A 19,979-nucleotide genomic window follows, 5' to 3' on the forward strand; every position below is an offset into this window, starting at 1 on the left:
AATCAGCGCGCTGCTCTGCCACCGCCTCAGATTCCGTGCATAATATTCCTCGCTGAAATGCGCTGAGGTAAAAATATGGTAAAAAAATATTATGAAATAATTTTTTTTAGGTCGGCCATGTTCTTTCCAGGCTCAATGGCCATGTCTATGACAAATATCAAGCACGTGAGCCTCTCCGTTTTGGAGTCTATCGGTAACATTACACACACACACCTTTTGATACAGATGAGATATCTGCTTCATCACTGCATCAGATCAGGAATAACCACCCTCACCTCCTCTCCACCCCCCACTGCTTCCTACAAATTAACCATCAGGAAGCTGCTGCATATGCAAGAGGAAGCTAATGCATTTCTTATTAATTTTCAAAATTAATCATCATCTCTATTTTGAATAGCTCATGAAGACTTCTTTATGCTTAGGCCTCAGGTTTGATTAAAGGCACTTTTGTCAATTATTGCCTTTTGCTTTCAAAAACACAATTTGCATCAATGTAAATACTTTGTTGTACTGTACTTGTGTAGTTCCATGATCATATGTGTATGTTTGTTGTTAATTAATTGCAATTATAAAAGAACTTGCATCAATGTACTGTACAGCTATATATACACGTACAAATATTTTTCTAATACGTAAGGACTAAGGATGGGTCTCAAAAGTGTGTTTAAGAGTGTAGAAAGGGTTCATAAGAGCGTGGGAAAGGTTTATAAGAGTATGGGGAGGGTTTTTAAAGGCTTAAAATATATAAAAATAATAAAATTAATATATGGTTTCTACTTCGTGGATTTTCACCTATCGCGGGGGGTTCTGGAACGTAACCCCCGGCGATAAACGAGGGATGACTGTATATATAATTATATATACTGTATATATATAATTATTATTATTACAATATATATAATAATATAATAATATATATAATAATTATGATAATAATGATAATAATGATAATTGATAATGTAATGTAATTGATAATGTAATTGTTGAAGGACTGTTCAAGCGCTCATTCCAATTGTCTTTTTTTTGGCACGAGGGATGTGCAGAACACCTGATTTGAAGTTTATATATAACATAATTGCCTCATACAATAATCGATCATCACACACAACTCATGTACATTTAGGTTTTTGGAGGTGACACAAGACATTCTGAGCAAATTTGAAAGTCTTTCTGAGACACCAGCATGTGGATCATTCAAAAATCACGCTGAGTACATTATTTAACAAACCATGACAATACCACATCTGTCAGAAAATGAGAGGTATCAAATCAGTGGACACTTTCAAGCATGGTCATTAACATGAGGAGAAGAACTACTTATGATCTCAGTAGACGTTATCCAGCCACTGGATCAACACTATTCAGTCACGTGAAAAAGTAAGTACACCCCATGTAAAGTTTTGACTTTTTCAGCATATTTCAACATTCAACATACATATTTTTTTAGGTCGGCCATGTCTTCCCAGGCTCAATGGCCATGTCTATGCCAAATATCAAGCACGTGAGCCTCTCCGTTTAGGAGTCTATCGGTAACATTACACACACACACACACACACACACACATACAAACTCTGTTTTATATATATATATATATTTATATATATATATATATATATATATATATATATATATACTATATATATATATATATATATATATATATATAAATATATATATATATATATATATACAGTATATACATATATATAATTATTATTATTATTATTACAATATATATATAATATAATAATATATATAATAATTAATAATAATGATAATAATGATAATAATGATAATTGATAATGTAATGTAATTGATAATGTAATTGTTGCAGGACTGTTCAAGCGTTGTTCTGTTCAACTGTTCAAGTTGAAGGACTTTCATTATTTACCTATTGATTTTTGTCTTTTTGCACTTGTTTTTTGTACTCTGTCAAAGCGTCTTTAGGCTTCTTGAAAAGCGCTATATAAAATAAATGTATTATTATTATTATTACAGCTATTTGATCTTCATTTCAACAATATTGATAGATAAAGGTGATATAATATAACAAATATCATGAAACATTTACATTTGGTAGTCCATTGTATAATTTAAATAAACATAAATGCAAATTTCGCATGTGGAAAAAGTAAGTACAACCCCTACATTTATCACTACTTCAAATACCTAAAATTAGAATCAGGTGCACCAGCTCAGGTGCAACTGATTAGAACATCGTTAGAGAGGATCTTGGAGGAACCTGTCTATTTAAACCTCAGACATTTAGTTTGGTTTGCTCTTTGTTGTTGAAGTGTGCGGCGTCACATGCCGAGATCAAAAGAGCTCTCTGAGGCCTTCAGAAAGAAGGTTATAGATGCCTATGGGTCTGGGAAGGGATTTAAAAAGATCTCCAAACAATTTGAAATCAATCACTCGACTGCCTGGACGATCATCTGCAAGTGGAGAAGATTCCCAAACAACTGCCAACTTGTTCAGGCCAGGCCGCCCCAGCAAGTTCAGCCCGAGAGCAGACCGCAGATGCTGAAAGAAGTCTCTAAGAACCCCAGAATGTCATCATGGACCTACAGGTAGCTCTTGCCACTGTTGATGTCAAAGTGCACGAGTCTACATTAGAAAGAGGCTGCACAAATTTGATCTACATGGGAGGTGTGCCAGGAGGAAACTTTTGCTGTCCAGAAAGAACATCAGGGCAAGACTAATGTTTGCCTATGAACACCTAGGCAAAGAACAGCACTTCTGGAACAATGTGCTCTGGACAGATGAGTCAAAGGTAGAGCTATTTGGCCACAGTACCAGAAGACATGTTTGGCGAAAATCAAAGACAGCATTTGATCACAAGAACCTGATACCAACTGTAAAGCATGGTGGTGGAAATATTATGGTTTGGGCAGCTTTGCTGCATCAGGGCCTGGGCAGCTCACCATCATAAAATCCACTATGAATTCTTCATTGTACCAGAGGGTGCTTTAGGATAATGTGAGGCCATCTGTCGGGAAGTTGAAGCTCAACCGAAGGTGGACCTTACAACATGACGATGACCCTAAACATACCAGTAAATCCACCAAGGAATGGCTGAAAAGAAAGAAATGGAGGGATCTGGAATGGCCAAGTCAAAGCCCGGATCTAAATCCCATCGAGATGTTGTGGGGGGATTTGAAACGAGCTGTGCATGCAAGAAACCCCTCAAATATCGCACAGCTGTAAGAATTCTGCATGGAGGAGTGGGCAAAAATTTCTCCCAGGCGATGTCAGAGACTGGTAGACAGTTATGAGAAACGCCTACTTGAGGTTGTTTCTGCCCAAGGGGGCAATACCACCTATTAGAGCCAAGGGTGTACTTACTTTTTCAACATGTGAAATTTGCATTTATGTTTATTTAAATTATACAATGGACTACAAAATGTAAATGTTTCATGATATTTGTTATATTATATCACCTGTATCTATCAATATTGTTGAAATGAAGATCAAATAGCTGTATGTTGAAATATGTTGAAAAAGTCAAAACTTTACATGGGGTGTTCTTACTTTTTCACGTGACTGTATGTTATGCTTTTATTACAATCTGGCATTCTGCCTTACTCTCCAAACTTTCTGCCTATAGCATCCAAGGCCAACTCCACACATGGTAATTTTTGACTTCCTCCACTCTCTTGCCATGTCACTCTCAATGTGTCACTTTCACAGAATACTTTAATCTCCTCTCATTCTCAAGGCCGGTGTGCCCCAAGGCAGTGTTCTGGGCCCTAGTCCTAACCCTAATCCCCCCCACCCCCCACTCATATGTACTTAATTAACAATCCTTTTGAGGAAGTTCCATCATTCAAACTCTCATTATCAGCCATGATCTTTCTTGGGCAAACCACATTCCGAAGTTAGCCTCCAAAGGCAGGCCCCAATGGGGCATCCTCCATCATACAAAGTTCTTCCTTGGCACACCTGAACACAGATCCACCTACAAGGTCTTCATCTGCAGCTTGATGGTCCTGGATGGAGTACTGCTCTTCCCTCTGGACTGGTTCCCCTGCCTCAAATCTTGCTCAGCTTAAGGCAGTGGAAACCAAGACCTTCAAGATTATTGGAATCTCCTACGATGAAGCTGAGTCTATGATCTATCACTTCACCATCACAGGAAGGTTGGTGGTCTCTCTGTCTTCTGTTGCCTCCTTTCTGGTCTTGCACCCTCTGCTATTACCGTGCTTTGTCTCCGCCAGGTTTCTGCAGCACTCATACGGTCCACCATCAACCCCCTTCTGGTAAAACTACCTAAATCCAGGATCACAGCTCACCTCCACTCATTTGTGTCTCTCTTTTCCTTGCCTGTGGAACAAATTTCCACATTCTTTTCAATCTCATTCTTCCCTCCAGGTCTTCAAGACAGCTGTTCACCACCACCTCAGATCCTCCCCAATTCAAAACTACCTTCACCTGAACACCGATATACTTCATCTACTGCTTATCCACTGAAAATGCAGTGGTACTGTAGTGAGGTGAAGTAAGACTACAGATGTAATGTAGTTAATGAAAGTATATCTACAGTGCTAATGTAGTGATCTGTAGTTGTATTGCAGTGAAATGAAGTGTGTTGCCATTTTACATAGAATACAGGTGGAAAGCAAGTCCAACTAAAACGAATGTTTTCCACTTTACCCTAACAAACTTGCAAACAAACTTGAGTTGCAACATACCAAATATCATTTTAGCCAAATTTGCTCACATTCCCATCAGCAGTTTCGGAGAAGTTGCAAGTGTTTAGGACTGACGGATGGACTGATGGATAGACGATGTGCCACCCCATTAGATCTGTGGAACTATGTTCCAGGTGAACTAAAAATAAACGTCAGTGTGTGCCAGTCAGTGTGTGTGTGTGTGTGTGTGTGTGTGTGTGTGTGCGCGCATGCCTGTCTCCTCCATAACTCCAAAGCCATGAAACATAGCAGCCCAAAACTTTGCATGCATACTGAGGGAGCTGAAAGGGATTGCATGAATTAAAACTTGGGTATTTGGGTTAAGATAAACACTCCTTTTGAAGATAATTAACAATTTACCTTCATGAAAGGCTAATCCTTGGTTAGCTCAACTTCACCTCGCAGCGGGCTTAACCACCATTTTGTTTCAGCCTATTCAAACATACCTTGACTTGGAACCACGATATACTCTCACGGATTAATTCAAGTATATAATCGAAATCTGTCTTCAGATTTGAAGAAATGACCGATTCTTATAACTACGTGTATTTGCCTAGCATTGGATTGCTCTCCCACCAACAGGGAACATGAGCTGGGTTTAGACCATTTACCTGCGTCGGCTGGAGAGCGTTTCCTCAGAATATTGAGGTAAGTGCTGTGCTTGTATCAGTTATTGTCTTACATTTTGATTACATTTTAAAATTCGGCTCAGGTTCAGAGATTCTGGAGCTCATCGCATTTTCGTTGAAATTTAATAAAGACATTAATACTGCCCGGATATGCCCGGAGAGTTGTATGGGGGTTGAGGAGGGAGAGGGTTTGGGAGGAAGTAAGGGTGAGGGGAGGGGAAGGGAAGGCAGCACCACAGAATGGGGCTTTATTTCAGTTACAACTAAAATGTACCTTTATTTAATTACAACCCTGGTTAATAAAGTGCCTTTATTACTGCCTCGGAGAGTTCCAGTTCCATTATAGTGGGTAAACGACGTGAAAGTTGCAGTATGAGTCTCAACCCTCAAGGGAAGCCCATGTTATAATCTCTTTTAAAATGGTAAGTGCTGTTTGAACCTGTTCGAGCATCCCATTTCATTCAATACATTTCATTCAATCCATTTTGTTCAATCTATTTTGTTCAATCCTGTATTACTGCTGGCAGATGGAACGTCCAGTTTTCCATCCAACCGAGGGATGGCAAACAGTGATGAATCGGCCTGCTTTTCTTTATTTATTGATTTAATGATAGAAGATTCATTATTCTTTTCAAACGTACACCAGAGGCCATGAAGCCAAAGAGCTAGGCGGTGTGAAATAACAATGCCGGTGACTTCCGGTCCACTGGAGGGAAAGGAGTGTCCTGGCTAATGGGCGGGGCTTGTGATGCTGGGGCAGAGGGGGGAAGGTGTGGCCTATAGAATGAGCGGCGCTTGTGGCACAGACATGAACTCACCTTTCTATATATCTTCTTTTTCTTCTTCTTCTTCTTCTTCTTCTTCTTCTTCTTCTTCTATATCTATATCTATATTTTAATTTTATTATTTATTATTATTATTATTATACAGTATATATATAAGAAAGTTTTTGTTTGTTTGTCTGCGCAAGCTAATCTCCTGAACGGTGAAAGATAGGAGGAAACCTTCAATACAAAAAATGTCGGGACGGGCCCCGGGGAGGTTTTAGGCTAGGTGTTGAGGCCGGTTGAGGCCGCTTCGGCCGGGCTGGGCCCATTTCGCAATTAAAAGCTGAGCTAAATTATAGTAGTCAATCTTCTCCTATAACCTTCCCAGGGCCCATCCCGACATTTTTGGTTCTTTTTGAATGAATTTACTACTATAATTCAGCTTTTATTCACGGCCGTAGGTGGCGAGGCCGGTTGAGGCCGCATCGGCCGGGCTGGGTCCATTTCGCAATTAAAAGCTGAGCTGAATTATAGTAGTCAATCTTCTACTGCTGCGAGTAAAAGCTGAATTATAGTAGTAAATTCATTCAAAAAGAACCCGGGCAACACCAGGTGCTTTCGGCTGGTATATATATATAAAAGAAAGTTTTTGTTTGTTTGTTTGTCTGCACGCACTAATCTCCTGAACTGTGAAAGATAGGAGGAAACCTCTGAAACAAAAAATGTCGGGACGGGCCCCGGGAAGGTTATAGGCTAGGTGGTGAGGCCAGTCGAGGCCGCATCGGCCAGACTGGGTCCATTTCGCAATTAAAAGTTTAGCTGAATTATAGTAGTCAATCTTCTACGACCGCGAGTTAAAGCTGAATTATAGTAGTAAATTCATTCAAAAAGAACCCGGGCAACGCCGGGTGCTTTCAGCTGGTATATATATAAAAGAAAGTTTTTGTTTGTTTGTTTGTCTGCACGCACTAATCTCCTGAACGGTGAAAGATAGGAGGAAACCTCTGAAACAAAAAAATGTCAGGACGGGCCCCGGGAAGGTTATAGGTTAGGTGGCATGGTCGGTCAAGGCCACATCGGCCGGGCTGGGCCAATTTCGCAATTAAAAGCTGAGCTGAATTATCGTAGTTAATCCTCTATGGCCACGAGTAAAAGCTGAATTATAGTAGTAAATGAACGAAATGTGGCCGCGGCCGGATAGTCAAACTCCACTGCTTCGCAAGGCCGCGTTTTATTCCTTTTTTAGTGCAGAAGATTAAATTCATTCAAAAAGAACCCGGGCAACGCCGGGTGCATTCAGCTAGTATATGATAAAACAATCTCCACATGGCCTCGTTCAACAATGGTAGATGCTACACTGCTACAGTATAGTGATTTTACAGAGATTTGTTTTTAAAAGTGTCTATTTATTTATAAGCACGATTTTAAAGTGTTGTTTTCACCAAAAATAAAAGTTCCCTTATGTCTGAAATAAATGAAAGTTTACGATCAGTGTGTTCTTGCAGCAATAACACATGGCAGTGAAACATCGCCTCCAAGAGAGATCATGAAGCAAACATTAATGACCATGCCTTGGAAAGAAGGCACAACCAAAAGAGACAAGAAGGGAAACGAATGGATATCAGACAGAAAGCAAAATTGCTTCACATCCTGGTCGCAATAAAAAAAAAAAACTAAAATGGAACTGGCTCCGACACATGGGAAGAAAAATGGACAACCGGTGGACAGCAAGAATTACAAACGGGCAACCTATATAATAGTCTGGAAGAAGTGGAGGTACACCAAAGTTCCAAATGAGGGATTAAATTGCAAAATGTACTGGAGTACAACGGCCTAAAATTGCATTGACAAGAACAGAATGAGACCATGCTGAGAGGTCTTCTTCCTGCGGTGGACTAAATAGGCTGGTCAAGTCAAGTCACGTCAAGCTTTCTCATAAGAAATAACATGTGTCAGATCCATTCATATGTGAAATTAGGTGAAGATGAAATGTGTTTTTCAGTTTGAGTAGTAAAGCATTCGGTGGGTGTAAAAGGAGGCCATTGTGTGCTGGCACCCTGGGCACATCCAGAATCCCTGCCATGATCTACCGGGTACAGCATGAGCGACACACTCGCTAATGTCGCAACCGGCAGGGACAATTCACAATATTGGATCCAGGTCGATTATATGCATTCGTTCGAGCGATATATTCAATGGATCATATGTGGAATCGATGTGGCCATCTCACAGCAAGCAAAAACATAAAATAAACAGATAGGTATCTCTAACATGGAAGTGATCTGATTTGGCCAAAATAAAGGAAGACAAACACCTTAATGTATCCTTTTAAAGAATACAAGTCAGGAGACGACGATGGTTCACGAGCGAGCGGTATTCAATGACAAAGGACGGACTATAACCGAAACAGGCCCCGGACAGGCCAGGCCCGGAAATATCAAAACGAAGGTTACTGACCTGGAAATGAGATAGAAAATAATGTATAATCAGTTATGAGGTTAGTTAGCTACACAATACCGAAAATTCGGTTCGATTCCGACAACTTTGAAAATTTGACCTTTGTGACCTTCAAAGGTCAAAGGTCGAAGATTCTGAAATTTGTTGGAAAACTTGTATTTCATGATGTATGTGATAATATAAGATCATGTACGACATTTCACCCTATCAGGAAGCGAACAATGTAATAAAACCATGAAAAATCGACTTTTCTAAATTTCGTGACCTTGTGACCTTGACCTTGAGGCGAAAATGAAAAATCGAGCTCCGTGGGGCTAGACACATGACATTGGCCTAACCAAATATCGAAACCCCTGTCAGATTCCACCAAACCCCTCAGAGAAGATGTAGCTTGAACTCGATTACCCCCTAAAAAGACATCTTTTTCGGGCGTGGCTCCACCCACAATGGGCGCAATACACCCACTCTAAGGCAGGACACAACTATATCATGATATCAACCTCCCACCCAAGTTTCATCAAGATCGGATGATATCATCAGGTAGTTATGCTGCGGACAGACAGACACACAGACACACACCCATGACAAATATAATGGTCACTCTGTTTGGTAACTCGTGAACCAATAAACAGGTTCCATTGCTATCAAGCTTGACCAGACACAGACATGCAAACAAATGCATATTGTTTGTAAAGATGGAATCATTGATTCAGAAAAACAGTTGGAGATGGGCAAGAACAACAAGGAAAAACAAGAAAGAGCAATCAGAGATTGCAGACCGTCGCCAGGACGTGTTTCAGTGTTTTTTAAGGCTTTTGTGTTAAAACAAATATGGCGGCTGAACCACGTGACTGATGACGTAATCATTTTTTTTCTCACCAATTTATCCCTAGATGACACTGAAGAAATTTCATCTTGATTGGATGAAGTTTAGTACTTGTCGAATTATGACGTCATAATGGAGGAACCTATGACATCTTCATTAACATATGTTATTCCCCATGGAGAGTTCTTTACAATGAGCTATGTCTCAATTTTTTCTATGCAGCGAGTTTGGAGATATTGAGGTGCAAAGTTTTTCGTTTTTTCCAAGTTGGCGCCCGTACCATGTGATCTATGACGTCACAATTACCACAAAAACATTTACAGGAGGAGGCGCACCTATCTTGGAAATTTCCTGTCAATCGGACCAACGGTTGCCAAGAAAATCATATTTATTCTGTGCGGACAAACAGACAGACAAACTAACAGACAGACAGACAGACAAACGGACTCAAATGCAATGCCCTCACCTCTGGCGAGGGTAAAAATCAGTATCCATTAAAAATGTGCATTTTCTAGATCACACGTCGTGCGTACAGACATACAGTTGGAATGAAATTTATCAAACCGACCAAACCATCCTCCAGTGAAAAATATGAGTCACGACCCAATAAGTAAACTTCCACTGCCATTCACTTCCAATTACTAAAATTCCCAAAATCCTTAATGTTTTTTTGAAATGGAAGGTCAAAAAAAATTCTGTTCACATCAAAAAATATGGGAGTCTATGGACTAGAAACAGTCCATGGACATAATCATCATACTAAAATACGCAATTTGGCATCTGTCTGTCTGTCTGATGATTTTTTGACCGTGATACATTCCATCGTTACTCATCCATTCTCAACCAAACTTGACAGGATGACTAAGGGTTACATAAGGAAAGTTGTAGCACATTCATTTGCCCCCCTCCCCAATGGGGGGGTTTCTCTCCTGAGCCGGTTATCCCTGCCATTGCCATCAATGGGGTTGCATGTTGAGGTGTATATCGATGTTAAGTTAGCTTTATCGTGGCGTTTTTCCAAGGCCGCTACTAATAACAAAACTAACGATAAAGCATATTAATGTTATTAAAAAACAATATTATTATTAATACCAATAATATCCCACCTCCCCCAAGGGTTTTTCCTCCTTTAACAAACGTGGAGTCAACGTTTATAAATAGCTTATCATGGCGTTTTTGTGGGAGCAACGGCCTCTATCGGAAGTAAAAATATTATAAACCACAAACACATATGATTAGCTTTTTAAACAGTCGCAAATGCTGTTTGTAACACTAAATGAAGAAATTTGGAGGAATCCCGAAATCCGCGAGGTAAGTTTTATTTACAGAACTGAGCGAAGATCTACTGTACTCTAGGTACCCCCATAAGTGTTGGGTTAATAACTTCCTGGCGCTAACGTGGCGTTTTTCGTAGTGAACTTTTGAAATTCGCTCCTTCTGTTTAAAACGAAACTGAAAGGGACGAAGCCCGGGGTATGCTCATTTACCAAGCAGCTAGCTAGCGCTTGCCAAGCCAGCTGTTCCTTAACGGTTTTGAATGGAGTGCGAGCTCGGGTGCTTAAGCCACTTGGCAAGCACTCTACAAGAAACTTGGTAAATGAACACACACCCAATGTTCTTGAGGGCTGACCCTAGGTCTACTGTAATCTATATACCCCAGAGAGGAATAAACCTTCCTGCCCCTCCCGGAGTCTGCGGGTGTACTAGTTTATTAAATTATACAAACATCTAAAATACAAAAAATCTTTTGTTGTAATTTCTGTGCTCAATAACTCCAAAAAAAACATTTATTTCTCAACCAGAAAAGATGTCTGGCTCACTATTTGAGAATAAGTGCCATCGGTACTTGTTTCCATCAATCTTCCCGACCAACGTTGAATGTTCTTGTTTAGGCAAAAACCCCATTCAACTTCATGTTCATGCCTGGGCTTCTTCTTCTGTACTCGCTAATCTGAATTCCCCAATCCCACCTCTTATTTTTGCCTTTTGGTGGCAGTGTGCCTCTCAGCCCCTTATTGTAATGAATTTCCTTTCCACAGTTGAAGCATGTGACATTCTTATTTCTCTTACTGATTACAGTCCGAGTCCTCTGGGTGCTTTTCAAATCCAGAAGTCCTTTGTCTGTTAATGCATTAATAAAATGCCCAAAGATCTCTTTTTTTCATTATTGTAGTCAACCAGCCAGTCTATCCGTACTTTTAAACAATGACCCCTGGGTCTTAGCTTGCTCAGAAATGAAAGGCAAATAGCAACTATCTCAACGCCAATTATTCCCTAGCATACGCGAGGAATAACTGGTGCTGAGTAGAATTCTGATTCCAGTTTCTTGTCAAGGGTTACACTGGGTGGTTTGCCATTGCCTTCCAGGCAGTAATTATGGCAGGAATTTGGAATTTGTTAATGGTGTCCAAAATGGATCAATGGTCTGAATCCGTCCACAACTTTTTGAGATATTTTGTGCTTCAACATTTAAACTGCTCAGCCTGGCGGAAGTCTGCGCTCTACCGAGTTATAGGGCTGTTTTTATGTCTTTAATTTTTCTATGCTGGATTGCTATTTTTTTCTTCCTGCTAATTACTTACAATTTGTCATTATTACGAATTTGTTGAGCACACTGATAAAAATGGTGGAATTAATTTATTATTTCCTCCTTTTTGGTGCCAAATAGTATCCTTCGCTTCCACCTTTCCTCCTCTAACACAGAGATCCCCAGCTAAAAGCAGCAGTCAAATTGCGTTTGGTGCTGGTGCATGTCCTTTGTCTCTCCCCTTTGTTGTTGCATTGCATTATTAAATCTGACCTTTTCTCTTGCAAAGTTGCAAAGCAATCATGGCCCACACACAAAGACTAAATAGACATCTGGGACTACATTCTGATCCTACACTTTGAAGCCTGCTAATTCTCAATCTGGATTGCCATATACTTATGGACACCAGGATGATGGACAACTTCTCTCGAGTTCAGTGTTGCACAAATACTGATATCCGTTGTCGTACATCGAGGAAAGATCTTTCAGAGATCAACATAAATCACAAGAATATCACATCGATACAATACAACCTGAATGCAGTTGTAAAAAGACAACTCTAAGCTCATGATCATTGGCAATTATCTATCTCACAAAATGAATGAATATTTGATAGGAATTCAATCCCTAATGCAGTTTGCAGTTTGTATCATTAGTGAGACATGTCTGTGCTGGTAATGCAATGCTCCTGTAGGTTGGGACAGGGATTTGAGATTTGGCTCGGGTACTGTTACACAATGGCCACCTTTTGTGAAAGATGCCAAAATATCTTTCATACCCACTAAAAATCAACGCAAGCAGATGGGTCCCCGTCTCCAGGTCCCATCCAACAGAAGATGCTCTTTATGATGCAAGACCATGCCGACGAAGCACCAGTCCAACAGTTATTGTTGGGTCGGGAAATCAAACCCAGACTAGACAGCTCAAGGGGGCGAGTACACCACCTCTGAGCTATCCTGTCAGCCCAGTGGCAGCTGAAGGCATGCATTAAAAAGCCGCAACAATAACATAGCAGAAGTCTTCTATCATGATAATTCTAGACATCAAATGTGCCTGGGGACATCATAGGCCATGATTAATATTAGGCAGACTGTGCTCCTTATCCAAAGTACAACCCCAAACTAGCACCTTTAGACTTTAATCATGTTTGTCCTTTAAAGCATGTTATGTAGTTGGCCCATACTTCTTCATGGAGCATATATGAACTTACAAGTCATTAACATTTTCCTACTTTGCCAAACCTGGACAGGTCACCACTTCATCACAGGTAGCTGATACAACAGAAACAGCCATGGTAATATAAATATAAATAAATACCACCTAAATACCTCAACAGCAGGTACAACACATATAACAAGATTTATCCATTCATCAACCAGATGCTAATATCAGCATCGACTCCATGAATAATATTTTCTACTTTATTACTTTTTAAAGTAGGTTCATTTGCAAGTGGTTGTTGTTCTGATAAATTTGTTATCATGCTGAACATTTGCTCCACACAGCTCCACAGCTCCACACAGTTACTTAGCAAAGGATAGTGTTTATTGAAAAAGATAAATAAATAAACAAACAAGAAAGACTTGTGCAGAGCATGCTACTTACAGAAGTTACTCCCAACCCCCTCAAAAAAAGTTGCCATGGAGTAATCAAATCATCGTTTCATTAAGATTTAAATTGAGAATCTTAATCAATGCTCAGGTCAATCGGATGAAAATTTATTATTTTTCAAATTTTTCAAAGTTTGACGTTGAGTTGACTTTTGACCTCAAAAATAGTTGGTTTCCCAATTCAGCAATGCACTATGCAATGGCTGTTTAATTTTCAGGTTAACAGGATGAAAATGGATTTTCAGACAAAAATTGATGATTTTAGAGTTTGACCTTGAGTTGACCTATGACCTTTGGACCTCACAATAATTGTTTCCCAATTCAGTGACTCAATATGCAAATCCTGTTTTTCAACGTTCAAGTCAATCGGATGAAAAATTACGTTTTAGAAATTCAACCTCAAGATGACCTATGACCTCAAAATCAATAGGCTTCTGAGTTCTAACTACCTCTACAACTTGGAATAGTTTCATAATGATCGGTTTAGAATTGTGACCTGACGGTGATTGACAAACAGACAAACAAACAAGAAGACGTCATGCAGAGCACGATACCTGCAAAATCCACCCCTCACCCCCCTGCCCCCCCCCAAAAGTTGCAATTGATCCAGCAAATTGTCCATTTCATCAAGATCAAAATTGACGATCTTGAGCAAAGCTCTGGTCAATAGGATGAAAAGTGATGATTTTTGTGATGAAAATTGATGATTTTGGAAGTTTGACCTTTGACATTTTGCCACGACTTGAAGTGATGGCTGGCAGGAACATCATTTATTTTAATTTTTCATCTTTCCCCTTGTTTGTATACGAGTCTAAGTGGAGACGTCTCAATTTGGAATTATCGTGTTTACCTCGCCTTTCATTTTTGTCTATTGCATTTATTTTCATTAAATCCTTTAATTTTTGCATTTCATTCTTGTATTGTGGATTTTGCTTGTCCCGTATTTGTGTTTGTTGGTTCAGATTAACCCAGTGTCGGCCGTCCAATCAGCTGAGGCTTCGGGCCTTTCCCGCGCACAGCAAAGACAATCCCGCCAAGGTTCGAAGTACGCCTCAGACTTAAAGCTAGTTTTGGTCATCAGTCACCCACGCATCTTAACCACGGGGACGCGACAATACCTAGAATAAAAAGAGGCTGGCAGTTCTCTCTATGTAATTATGTATGGCATAGCATCGTTACCTCTGAAGGGAGGAGCTATTGCAGGTCACAGTAAAATCCACCAATACGGGACTTTCAAAATGACGTATTTCTGCCCCGATTGCTCAGTTCGCATGACATGCACAGAAACCACCATTAACGAAGAAAATCGGGGCGGCCACGCCATCTTTCATGCCTACCAGATGTGGATTGTAGAATGAAACGACGTAATATTTTTTTTTAAGAAACTGAAAGTACTTGTAAATTTACCTATGAGAGAGGGGTGTGCCTCTGCACAACAAAATAATTGGAGAACGTCCTGATCACCCCATCCAAAGAGTTGATATATTGCACTCCATATTGTAAAAACCCCATGCGATTATGGACCCGTGCAAGGCCGAAGATGATGCGTTCTATCCCAACATTCGTGATTCTTAACACCGACAGGAAGGTCATGTGTGAGGCTTGTCGGTGCACAGGGTAAGTTTAAAATAAGGGTATTTACTATTAATTATGTTTGGGAGGAGGGGTGTAAGTGGGTGTTATATGGTCTGTTAGTGCCATTATAAATTTAAAAACATCTTTGTTTGGTTCCGGTGCCACATGATAAATTATACTCGATTTTTGCATCTATTGGTGAAAGAAGAAGCGTCCATTCGTGTATGTGTTATATCCATGGCTACCACTACGTAATTCTATTAATAGGAATTCTTATGAACTAAACACCTTTCTTCCATGGGTGTTTGTTGTGTTCCTATATTTCCCTGAATCTGATTTTCATTCAGGAACATAACAATTAAGGTTAAACATCTAGAAATTGCCACTCTTTCATCTACATGCTGAGAATTATGTTTAAAGGACAATTTGAACCATTAGCAACGGCAGATAAAAATAATTATAAGCAAGCAACGGCTGGTTTAAAAGTGCCCGGTGAGCAGAACTGAGTCAGTGTAAATGGTGTCATTTATCATTAATACGTCATTCTGAAAGTCCCATTATATAGGCCAATGAACCCATTCATAAGGATGCGTTCTACACGAGCACATAATTCCACAAAAAAAGGGAACAGAATTAAATGAGGAAACAACTGTCATCCAGTAACTATAATGCGCAATACTTTGTAATTATCGTTTATTTGCTCCAAAGATGCTGATTGAACATTTGTTGTGTCATTGGAAACTAGCAACGGTACCCTACAGGCGGGGCTTCAATTGGGACGCTCAAATGAAAAGGCAAAATATCAGAAATTGAAGGTTTTTTTTTATTTTAAACGATTTATATAAACATCCGTTAAATCATATCGCACGCAAATCATCAAAATCTAAACAGTATTTGTAGAATTTAAATAAAAGCTACATCACTGTTCATATCGGTAAATATTATTCCATCGTGTTTGGAAAAACTGGAAAATTGCAAAAATGGGAAATTGAAAAAATTGGAAAATTGGGGGAAAAATTGGAAAAACAATATAGCCTATTTTCCTCCAGGGGGTCCCAGGATTACCCACCCAAAATTTCCTTGCGATCGGTTCAGCCGTTTTTGTGGTACCTGGGAACAGACAGACAGACAGACATTTGGTGAATCATAGTAAGATGCAACATGATGTGTATGTAGTCTGTGGATGCCAAATAAAAAACAAGCTAAGAAATGAATGAAGCAGAAATGTGATTCTCCTGATGGTTGTCGGAGTTGGGACTTTACAGATGCCACACTTGAAGATGCCAGTGCAAGCGGTTACATCCACGGATCATGAAGGCAAATGCTTGGAAAGATCCACATTAAGGGTACGACGGCTAGCATCCGAGCAAGGAAGTTTGTCGAGCATGATTGCTTTTCTCCAGCTGTGACCTGTCTGTCAGTGAAGCTTCCTGAGTCAAGTACAATTGCCTACAATTGCCTCTTATGCCCCAACTGTGAGAACTGAGGTTGTGTTTTTGAAACTTTTAACTGTCATTTGCTTCGAATAAAAAGAACAAAATGTTAATTTTTTTATCGTAAATGTAAGGTGGAGTAATCCATAATGCTTGACATCTTACCCTGAACAAAATAAATGTAGTTGACACATTGTAAGTGTGTGTTACTACTTTTGCTCAACGAAAATGTTATACTGTGTGATTGTTATGTCGTGTTACCCCGTGAGCATGTACTCCAATGTTATCTTTCGCTATGACTGGATATCTGTTGTCGCTTGTTTCGTGCATGGTGTTGGCTTCTTGTTTTGAATAAAAAGGTAAATACATTTGTCATTACAAAATAACATGTACGAGTAAAACGTTACGGTTGGGAAGATAAATAAACAAATTAATATTCAGTTCTCTAACCTGAGTTTATAGAAAAATAATCGACGTTTCAGTTAAAAAAAAAAAAAAAACTTCATAGCTTGTGCCTCCACTAACCTTCCATATAAAACATAGGGCAGTACCCCTGGTGCTCACCTGGTAGAAAAAACAGTATACTGCACTGACTAAAGGTATTAAAAACCAATTTGAATGGTTCTAGAAGACAGAGCAGCATGTAGAATCATACTAACATAATCATAAGACTTTAAACAAACAAACAAAAAAATACCTATTTTGGGGGGCAATCCCACCCCTCCCCCCAACCGCATATACCTCCTCAGACGACAATTTTTCTAATGCCTTGAACAAACTTTGGTACAGCACGGGTGGTGAAGGTTGTGGTGAAGTTTTTAATCGAAATTGTGTGTTTAGTTTCAGAGAAGAAAGCAAACACCTATTTTGGGGGCACCCCCCCATGTAGACCCCCAAACAGGTAGATTTTTAAAATGCCGTGAAAAAACTTTGGTCCATCACGGGTGATGAAGGTTGTGGTGAAGTTTCATTGAAATTGTGTGTGTAGTTTCTGAGAAGAAAGCAAATACCTATTTTGGGGGCACCCCCTATTGTAGACCCCCAAAGGGGCAGATTTTTTAAATACCGTGAACAAACTTTGGTACAGCATGGGTGGTGAAGGTTGTGGTCAAGTTTCATCGAAATTGTGTGTTATGTGTAGTTTCAGTTTCAGAGAAGAAAGCAAATACCTATTTTGGCGGTGGTCAAACCTGGACCCACTTTGATCCCCCACCCCCCCCCCCCCCCCCCACCCCGTGAACCCCGACAAGTATGTTGATAACTCTGGTTTGTATGTGTGCATGTGTGCGCACGTGTGTTTGTTTGTTTGTTTGTGTGTGTGTGTGTGTGTTTGTGTGCGCATGTGTGTTTGTTTGTGTTTGTGTGTGCATGTGTGTGTGTGTGTGTGTGTGTGTGTGTGTGTGTGTGTGTGTGTGTGTGTGTTTCTCTGTCCGCTCACTTACACTTGCCTATAGGTCACAATTTTAAACCGATCTTCACAAAACTTCACCTAATGGTGGAGTTCGTGGTCCAGCAAAATCCTATCTATTTTAATAGGCCAAAGGCCAAAGGTCAACTACTAGGCCAAAGGTCAACCACTTCTTTGAAATTTCTAAAATCCTCAATTTTCATCCGATTGACTTGAAATTTGAAAAGGATTTCCATGTCATATAACTGAATTCAACCACCAACTATATCGGAGATCAACTTAGCCAAAAGGTCAACATAGGCTACAAGGTCAACAACCGTTTCCAATTCCTAAAATCCTCAATTTTTATCCCATTGACTTGAAATTTGAATGGGATTTACATATCAGCAAACTGAATTCAACCACCAACTATTTTGAGAACAACATGGACGAAAAGGTCAACATAGGCCTAGGGTCAACCACTTTTTTCAAATCCCTAAAATCCTTAATTTTCATCTGATTGACTTGAAATCTGAATAGGATTTGCATATCAGCTTACTGAAACCAACCACCAACTATTTTTGAGGTCAACATCGGCCAAAAGGTCAAAATAGGCCAAATTTCTAAAATTGACAATTTTCTTCCGATTATCTTAAAATTTGAAAACGACTTGCATATTAGGTCACTGAATTCTACCACAAATTATTTTTGAGGTCAAAAGGATGCTTTACCGAGTGCCAGTCTACTTTGTACTGTTTTGCCGAGAGTCGCTCTGTCTATGAGTGATTTTTAAATTTTGTTTGTTTGTCTGTCTGTTTATTTGTTTGTCTGCACAGAACGTGAATATGCTTTTCTCTGCAACCATTGATCCCATTGAGACAAAATCTTCAGCATAGGAGTTCCTCCTCCTGTAGAATTTTGTAATGATAATTTGACGTCATAAGTCACGTGGTACAGGCGCCATCTTGAAAAACCGAAAAACTTTGCACCTTTATATCTCTAAATCCCCTCCATGGAAAAAATTGAAACATGGCTCATTGTCAAGTGCATGCCATGGGGAACAACATATTTTAGTGATAATGTCATCGGTACCTTCACTATGATGTCATAATTAGACAAGTACAGCGCTTGATCTGATCAGTGTGAACTTTCTTGAGCATTATACACAAAAATTGTATAGGAGAATTAAATTGATGACGCCATTGGTCACGTGGTTCAGCAGCCATATTGGATTGACCATAAATCTACATCGTCAACCAACCACACAAACACAGCAGCTAATAAACACCACAAAATACACGACACAAACACCACGTCCTGGCGAGGTTCTGCAATTTCTGATTGCTCTTTTTTGTTGCTTTATGCTTTTACATACAATGATTTGGCTCATGGATGATGTTTGGACAAAAAAGATGATTCATTTATCCTATCCTATCCGTTTATCCCATTAAAGATGTATATGATATATGTGTTTTACAAGGTCATGCCAAAGCCATGGATGCAGAAGGTAATGCATTCAAAAGACATTTATTAGCACAAAACACAAACTATCAAATGCAAAAATATTTTCAAACAATAAATGATGTGTTGTGTGACCTCCAAACACCGAGAAGTCCTTCATCGAAGGCATTTGTCACACACAAAATGACTGTGTTCCTTGCACACATGCTCGTCACATTTCTCGTACATCATGTTGCTTTTCCGATCTTTGCTGGATGGGCAATAAAAACAACTCTTTTTTGACCTGGACCCTGCTCTTTGCTGAGTGACACCAAACATCTCCATTGCGATGATGATGTATTTTGGAAGTCAGGGATTATTTTGCAGCCTGTTTTTAATGTTTGGTAACACCAGTCCCTGGGCAAGTCAATTGTATGTGAGGGGAAGGGATGGGGAGGCACTATAAAAAGAGGAACAGCATGATTGTGAAACACACATTTAACACGCTATAAAAAGAGGAACAGTATTATTGTGAAACACACATTTAACACGCTATAAAAAGAGGAACAGCATTATTGTGAAACACACATTTAACACGCTATAAAAAGAGGAACAGCATGATTGTGAAATACATAT

The sequence above is a fragment of the Myxine glutinosa genome, chromosome 7, assembly GCF_964187855.1.
Source record: "Myxine glutinosa chromosome 7, kmMyxGlut1.1, whole genome shotgun sequence".
Classification (NCBI taxonomy): Eukaryota; Metazoa; Chordata; class Myxini; order Myxiniformes; family Myxinidae; genus Myxine; species Myxine glutinosa.